Genomic DNA, 7,289 nt, shown 5'->3' with positions numbered 1-7,289 from the left:
TCAGGCAGCCAAGTGGTATAAATTAATATCTAAGCATCTGAATAAAAAACCTAAAACTAGTCTATAAGACACTGGAGCATTGAGACAAAGCAGCAAATTTCTGCTACTCAATGGCCACGGATTTGGACTTGGAGGATAAGATGTACAGCATCAGCATCTATGAGACAGGCTTATTTTTTTCTGTTGTATAGAATTTTCTGGACCCCTGTTTGGTTGCAAAAGTTAGATAGTTCTAAGTCAAATAGATGCTGGCACTGTCATCTCGATATAGGGACACTGGATCATCTATTACCCCTTGATACTTAAGTTTTGGAGATCCATATGGGGTCAAATTACTATGATCTTGGAAGTTCCATTATCATTGACATATGATGTTGTGTTGTTTGGAACATTATTAATGCCCAAAAGACCAATCAATGTAAATCAGAATAGGCTGCTTCGCGTCATGACAGGAGTTGCTAGGCAGCTAATCACAAAAAAACTGGAAAAACTGGGATAGGTTAAATTATAACTTTTGGTGGGAAACCTTATGTCAAGTTTATAAGTTTGAACGTATACATTCGATACAATTGGGATACTACAATAAATTCAAAGAAATTTGGGGTCCATTAACAAAATTTTGTACGACTTGATCATTAGTATTCCCCTTTGATTTCTGATTTAATGTTATACACATCCAGGAAGAGTAAGTGGGAGGGAGAGGGGTATGTACTTATCATTTGATTGTAATAAGTGCTGTTTATTGTATCAGTTGTTTGTTCACTTGTTGTACTTTGTATTGGCTTTTTAAAAAAATAATAAAGAATATTTAAATAAAAGGGGGGAGAGGGTAAATTATGTGTCACATGCTCTGAAGAGTCTGAGGTATGCATAATTATAGCGGGACCTACAGATGTTTTACTGGAAACATATGTTATTTACCAGGACACATATGCACGACCTCTTAAGAGAAACGGAGTATTCAAAAGACACACTCAATGGATGATGCTGTCTTAGTAAGTACATCCAGGGCTCAAAGTCAGGCCTAAGAGGCTTGTTTACTAGGCTGCATTAAGCAGCAAGCACAATTTTGCCAAAACGGTAAAAATCCCACATTAGTTACTTAATAAGGTTAAGGGCAGATCATGGATGTGACAGGGTGACGTGATAGCATGACCAGCTGTGACAGCAAGTGCATGAGTTGGTAGTTTGTGCTAGCTGCTACAAAAAGCAGATCTCCCATCCTTATCTAGCCCTTCAAAGGTCCACCCCCAAGTGGTTCCCCCCAAAAGGAACTCTCTGACACTCCAAACCTTCCCAGTACAATTGCAGGGGCCTCCTGGAGTGCAGGAGTAACCTAATGGTTAGTGCAGTAGCCTGAGAACAAGGGAAACTGAGCTTGATTCCCACTGCAGCTCCTTGTGACTCTGAGCAGGTCACTTTAACCTTTCATTGCCCCAGGTGCAATATAAGTACCTGTATTTAAAATGTAAAACCACTTTAATTGTAATCACAGGAAGGTGGTATAACAAACCCCATCCCCTTTCCCTAGTGTAGTGGTCTCAGATGGGAAAGGACCCACTCTATTCCTCTAACAGGGGAGTGTGAAGCACAGTGGTTAGAGCTACAGCCTCAGCACCCTGAAGTTGTGGGTTCAAACCCACGCTGCTCCTTGTGACCCTGGGCAAGTCACTTAATTTCCCATTGCCCCAGGTACATTAGATAGAGTGTGAGCCTACCAGGACAGATAGGGAAAAACGCTTGAGTATCTGAATGTAAACCACTCAGATTATAAGTGGTATATAAATACTTTTTAAAGAATGGCATTGATGACCTCTAGCACAGTGGTTCCCAACCCTGTCCTGGAGGAACACCAGGCCAATTGGGTTTTCAGGCTAGCCCTAATGAATATGCATGAAGCAAATTTGCATGCCTATCACTTCCATCATATGCAAATCTCTCTCATGCATATTCATTAGGGCTAGCCTGAAAACCCGATTGGCCTGGTGTTCCTCCAGGACAGGGTTGGGAATCACTGCTCTAGCAGACCCTCCGTAAAACAAGTAATTCTAGGAAAACATGTAGAGTCTTGTGCAGTCAAGGGAGATTCAAGGATGCTTGTAAACTGTGTTATGATTGCTGGATTTAACTTATGGATATTACCTAAAAGAACTGACTGTGTTGACGGTCAGTCTAGAAGAGGTACACAGGCTTAAAAATGATAAATCCGAGGGGAATCAAGGAACTGAAAGGGGTTATAGCTGAATTGCTTCAACTAATAACCAATCTGTCAATTAAATCAGGAAGGATTCCGGAAGACTGGAAAGTGGCGAATGTTTGCCGATCTTCAAGAAAGGTTCGAGGGGAGATCCGGGAAACTACAGACCGGTGAGTCTGACCTCAGTACCAGGAAAGATGGTAGAGTCGCTGCTAAAGGACTGCATCATTGACCACCTTGACGGACACAATCTGATGAGGACCAGCCTCCACGGCTTCAGCAAAGGAAGATCTTGCTTTATGAACTTGCTGCACTTCTTCGAGGGAGTAAACAGGCAGATAGACAAGGGTGACCTGGTCGACATTGTATATCTGGATTTTCAGAAGGCGTTCGACAAGGTCTCACATGAACAACTACTTTGAAAAATTGCAAACCATGGAATCGAGGGTGAAATACTTACGTGGATTAAAAACTGGTTAGCAGATAGGAAGCAAAGAGTGTGTGTGTGTGTGGGGTGGGGGGTAAATGGAAAATACATGGACTGGAATAGCATCACAAGTGGAGTGCCGAGGGTTTGATGCTTGGACCCATGCTCTTCAATATATTTATAAATGACCTGGAAATTGGTACGACGAGCGAGGTGATAAAATTTGCAGACGATACAAAGTTATTCAGAGTAGTGAAGACGCAGAAGGATTGCGAAGACCTGCAACGTGACATAAACACGCTTGAGAAATGGGCTGCAACATGGCAAATGAGGTTTAACGTAGATAAGTGTAAGGTGATTCATTTCGGTAACAAAAATCTTATAGACGAATATAGGATGTCCGGTGTAGTACTCGGAGAAACCCCCCAGGAAAGAGACTTGGGAGTACTGGTTGACAAGTCAATGAAGCTGTCCGCATAATACGCGGCGGCAGCGAAAAGGGTGAACCGAATGCTAGGAATGATTAAGAATGGGATCACAAACAGATCAGAGAAGGTTATCATGCCACTGTACTGAGCCATGGTACAACCCCACCTGGAATACTGCGTCCAGCACTGGTCACCGTACTTAAAGAAGGATACAGTACTACTTGAAAGAGTCCAGAGAAGAGCGACTAAAATGGTTAAGGGGCTGGCGGAGGAGTTGTCGTACAGTGAGAGATTAGAGAAACTAGGCTTCTTCTCCCTTGAAAAGAGGAGGCTGAGAGGGGACATGATCGAAACATTCAAGATAATGAAGGGAATAGACTTGGTAGATAAAGACAGGTTGTTCACCCTCTCTAAGGTAGGGAGAATGAGAAGGCACTCTCTAAAGTTAAAAGGGGATAGATTCCGTACAAATGTAAGGAAGTTCTTCTTCACCCAGAGAGTGGTGGAAAACTGGAATGCTCTTCTGGAGGCTGTTATAGGAGAAAATACCCTCCAGGGATTCAAGACAAAGTTAGACAAGTTCCTGATTAATCAGGACGTACACAGGTAAGGCTAGACTCAGTTAGGGCACTGGTCTTTGACCTAAGGGCCACCACGGGAGCGGACTGCTGGGTGCGATGGACCAGTGGTCTGACTCAGCAGCGACAATTCTTATATTCTTATGTTTTTATTTAGCAAATGTTTCAATAAACTAATTTTTCAAACAACAAAAACTGCCATAGGGATATCATAGGGCTCCAGAAAAAAGAGGACAGATTGAGATATCCGTGTTTTACATAGCGTAAAAGAAAACAATTGAGAACATAGGGAATGGAATGTCAATGGAAGTACTGTGTTCCCCCGGTTGTTCGTGGTCGGCGGTTCGCGTTCCCGGTCATTCGTGGTATTTTCAGACCGCGAACCGCCAACAAGGAGAGGGCAGCGGGAGGGGTTCGCTCCGACCGCCTCTTCCTGCACAAATTCGGGCCTTATCCAATCAGGAGCTGCTTTGACATGCAGCTTCTGATTGGATAAGGCCCGACTTCGTGCAGGAAGAGGCGGTCGGAGCGAACTGTGAGTGATTTCCTGCACTCGCGGCACTCCGGCTGCTCTAATGCTGCCCTCTCCCGCTGCCCTCATCAGGCTCCCGTATTTTCAGTTTTTCGAGATTCACGGGGGTTGCTGGAATGGAACCCCCGTGAATCTCGGAGGAGCACTGTAAAACTTGGATGTCTCAATCTGTCCTCCTTTTTCTGGAGCCATATGGTAACCCTATGCTGAAGTATCATTTTTTTAAAAAAATTTTATTTATGGAACTTTTATCACCTACATTCAAAGAAATGCCTGAACAGTAATATGATCTAATCTAATCTAATCTAATCCTTAGGTTTGTATACCGCATCATCTCCACGTTCGTAGAGCTCGACGCGGTTTACAGTAGGAGAAATAGGAAGGAACTACAATAGAGGGTTAGAGGTAGAAGTGTGAAGAAAATTTAGAGGACTTGGGATGCCAAGATATAAGAGTTTCCTTGATTCCTAAGTTGGAGGGAGACTTACATTTTTTGAGAAAAGCAGGTTTTCAGATGCTTGCGGAAAACTTGGAGAGAGCTCAAGTTCTGAAGAGGGGAGGTAAGGTTGTTCCAGAGCTCAGTGATTTTGAAGTGTAGGGAGGTCCCTAGCTTTCCTGTGTGGAAAATGCCTTTTAGCGAGGGGAAGGATAGTTTTAATTTGTGGGAGGATCTGGTGGTATTAGGGTTTGAGGAATTCCAAGAAAGAGGGATAAAGGGAGGGAGGATACCATATAGGATTTTGAAAGTTAAACAGGCGCATTTATAGTGGACCCTGGCGATTATCGGAAGCCAGTGGAGCTTGGCCAGGAGCGGGGAGACATGGTCAAATTTACTTTTAGCGAAGATGAGCTTTGCCGCGGCATTCTGAATCCGTTGGAGTTTGTGGAGGATATATCATTTCTTTTTTTTTTTTTTTCAGTTCATTAATTTTATTGAATATTATAAGTAATATACAGAAAGCAGTTCAAATACATAAAAATTGAATAAGAAATAGTGATTTAGAAACAAAAGAAACCATAATTGCTGTTATTTGCATATATTAGATTAGTAAGAAGAATTCAGAGTATTTGAAACTGCTAAGAAAAGAAATAGAAAGGATAGAAAAGCAGAGAAGATGAATTGAAATAAAAAAGAAAAAAGAGAGAGAAAGAAAGAGAGAGAGAAAGAGAGAGAGGCAGAAGTGTCTACAAGGCAGAATGAACATATGAATCTAAGAATGACCAAGGTGATTTATTTCGCACCAAATTTGTAGATAAACGAGATATCGTGTTCTTTTCATATGCATATGATTCGAATTTGTGGTACATGCTTAAGGAGTTCCACCAAAAGGTGTAGTCTAGTAGTGTGGGTGACTTCCAATTTTTCAAAATGTGCATAAGAGCTGTCACAATCATGGTGTCAATAAGTTTAGGAGGACAGTTTGATAGTGCGAAACAAGGGTGTTGAGAACGAAGGATTATAATGTCTATGGAAATAGCTTCTGAACATTTGGTAATAGATTTTATGGTGTCCCAGATACGAGTCCAAAAGGAATGAACCATAGTGCAGTGAAGAAGCATGTGATCAAGAGTTCCAGGCTCTTTCAAACAGTTCCAACAGGTAGGGTCTTGTTTCAGTTTCGCTTTCCACATTCGAAATGGAGTCCATACTGCATTCCACATAACAAAGAACATTGATTGCGAAACTCTTGAGGATAATAGAGGGCGATTTGTAGATGACCAGAAGAGTTCCCAATCTATTTCAGAAAGCGTGGTCTTTAGGATAGAGCCCCAATGGTTCATGGATTGAGGTGTAAAGGTGAAGGTGTGATCTCTTAAGATGCTATAAAAAAGAGATATCGCCCTACCTTTCAGTAAAGCCAAAGTAGACCAGTGACGAATAGTTTGTTGAGAGGTCATAAAGTCAGGGCGCATTTGTACATTAGCTAGTATTTCAGTAAGCGTAAGCCATTGGGGATATATAGAGGATGGGAGTGAGTTTACAGAACAAAAAGTATCAAATGGGATAAATGAAGTGGAGGAGATCAATTGATGAACAAACCACACCCCTGCCCGTTGCCACCTCTTCCATGAAAGGGATCTACCCTTATTTTGAATTTTAGAATTATTCCAAAGGGACATAAGTGGGCCTTCAGCAACAGAGATCTCAGCCGCTGCATCTAATAGTTGAAAAGCATGTTGCGTTGCACTCAACAAAGAATATTTTCTCAAGTGTCTAGGTATCGACACTGTAAGGAAGCAAGAGATGTGTAGTGGTGCACATAAAAAGCATTCCATTTCAAACCATGCTGGTTTATCCTGTGGATATGAGTCAACAATCCAGTGAGCTCCGTATTTGGCTAAGGAGGCGATGTAGTAATAATAAAAATCAGGTAAATTTAAGCCACCATTAATCTTAGAGGCCTTCAGCTTGGCGAGAGCAATACGAGGTTTTTTCTTGTTCCAAATAAATTCAGTAATTTTCATATTAAGCCAATGAAAGAATGATTTATGGCAGAGAAGGGGAAGCATAGAGTATAATTAATTTGTGGGGCTAAGGTCATTTTAATAGAGGCTATTCTACCCCACCAGGACAAATAAAGCGGGGACCAACGAGATGTAGTACTTGAAACTAAGTTTTTGATTTTAGATATATTGAGATCCTGAGCAAGTAATGGGTCTTTATGTATTAAAATCCCTAAATATTTTACAGCTCCCTGTGACCATGGAAAAGGAAAATGAGCTAGATCTGAGGAGGAAATGTGATCATTTAGCGGAAAAATCTCTGATTTCTCCCAATTAACAGAATATCCAGATATTTGAGAGTATTGAGATACGATGTGGATAAAATGAGGTAAAGAGATAAGAGGATTTTTTAGAAAGAGAAGAATATCGTCAGCGTAAGCTGCTAGTTTAATCTCTCGATTGGACGATGGAATACCTTTAATTAAGGAACATTGTCTGATAGCTGTCAATAGAGGTTCCAATGCTAAATCAAATAATAATGGTGAAAGAGGACAGCCTTGACGGGTACCTCTATGGAGGGAAAATCTATTAGAGAGAGAGTTGTTAATCAAGATACGAGCCGTGGGTTGTCTGTATAATGTATATAATGGATATATCATTTCTAAACCCTGAGAGGATGTTC

Source organism: Geotrypetes seraphini, chromosome 1 (assembly GCF_902459505.1).
Source record: "Geotrypetes seraphini chromosome 1, aGeoSer1.1, whole genome shotgun sequence".
Classification (NCBI taxonomy): Eukaryota; Metazoa; Chordata; class Amphibia; order Gymnophiona; family Dermophiidae; genus Geotrypetes; species Geotrypetes seraphini.
Note: the sequence above shows the minus strand (reverse complement) of the source record.